At 33.5% G+C, this 1,427-nt stretch overlaps 1 protein-coding gene across 1 annotated transcript in view; it reads left to right on the forward strand.

Annotated features, from left to right (window-relative positions):
- Window positions 1–820: 820 nt before the first annotated feature.
- Window positions 821–1,427, forward strand: part of LOC117120518 — a gene marked incomplete at its 3' end in the record, with an annotated part of 7,417 nt that continues 6,810 nt past the window's right edge. Inside the window, exon 1 of the mRNA XM_033265531.1 lies at window positions 821–947. The remainder of the gene's footprint in view (window positions 948–1,427) is intronic.

Below are 1,427 nucleotides of genomic sequence, written 5' to 3' on the forward strand. Positions count from 1 at the left end.
GCCTCATTTGGAATATACGCCTCCCCATATAAATTGACCCGTGTTTATTATTTTTCCTCAAATGAACTCTGCTTAAATGACTGCAAAAAAATTAGAAACGTTGCTCCAGCAGAATTACATTTTTCTGACATGGGATACGTCTTGCAACAATAACGGTAATTATTTTTGTACTTCTTTGAATGAGTATATATGTATCTATTTTTTACACCAAAGAAATTAAACGTTTCCCTCAAGTAAACACCCCCCCCCCAAAAAAAAAAAAATCTCAACAATAAATACCCCAATTTTTTTTTCTTTTTTCATCTTCTTTAAATTAAAATTTTCTTGTTTTGCAGTTAACCTAAATTCGAATTTTAAATTTCATTTGTGTTTCTTCCTAGGTATTATAAATTATCATAATTTATATGATATAAAACTGCACTATTATTATTGTTGTTGTTGTTATTATTATTAGTATTATTGTATATTTTATATTTTTCGTTAACTTACAGTATTACTGTAAGCATGGAGGTATAAAATGCTGTAAGGCCGCTTGTTAGCTGCAACGATTTTAATGCTTTTGTTAATCCTTGCCTCATTAGGTTTACACGGTTTTTCTGTATTGTGAGTTTTGGTTATTTTGTTTCATTTTAATGTATGTATTGTGATTTTTATAAAAAGCAAAATAAAAAATGAATGAATGATCATGCGTAACTGTTGACGAAATTATGAATTCAGTACTGTATAATTTTTAATATCCGGGAAATAAAGAGTTGGAACCTATAGAGGGCGTGCTACCGTGTATTACCGATCTCTCAAACTTTTCAAAAACGCAACAACCCGAAAATCAACGTCGTCAATCGGTCGGGAGACAATCTTCGTTCCCGGGAGGCGCCAGAAGCAGGACTAGGACTAGGCTAATTTACTTTACAGCGGGGACAGGTGGTGTTAGGCCTAGTACAGAAAACGTAAGTGTTTTGTATTAATTTTAGAGACATATTCTTTTTTTTGTGTATACGCATTTGTCAACTGAATAATTTTTATTTACTGTAAATAAAAGATAGAAGAATTAACCCCACTGAAGTTCAACCCATACAGGAGAACATGGGAGGGTGTGGTACTAATCTAAGGCCCTAGTCACTAGCTAGAGTACAGTACTAGGCCTAGTGCTAGTAGTAGTAAACAGTAAATAGACCAATGTGTGTACAGGTTTTACCGTTTACATACGTTGCATACGTATTCTGTTCTCCATGAATCAATGAACCTCAAAAAGGAGGGCAGGGCTTGCCCTAACTTTTTTTGTTAACTAGCCCACTGGGCTAGTTTACTAGAGATTTTACTAGCCCACAGACTATTTTACTAGCCCACAGGCAGGAAAACATTTTGTTTCAAAATATTTATTAGCGACAATTAAATTTGAAGGTTGATTTGCAATTTCATAATTTCTG

Source organism: Anneissia japonica, unplaced genomic scaffold, assembly GCF_011630105.1.
Source record: "Anneissia japonica isolate Jap-2015-1 unplaced genomic scaffold, ASM1163010v1 scaffold287632_len25173_cov117, whole genome shotgun sequence".
NCBI classification, from domain to species: Eukaryota; Metazoa; Echinodermata; class Crinoidea; order Comatulida; family Comatulidae; genus Anneissia; species Anneissia japonica.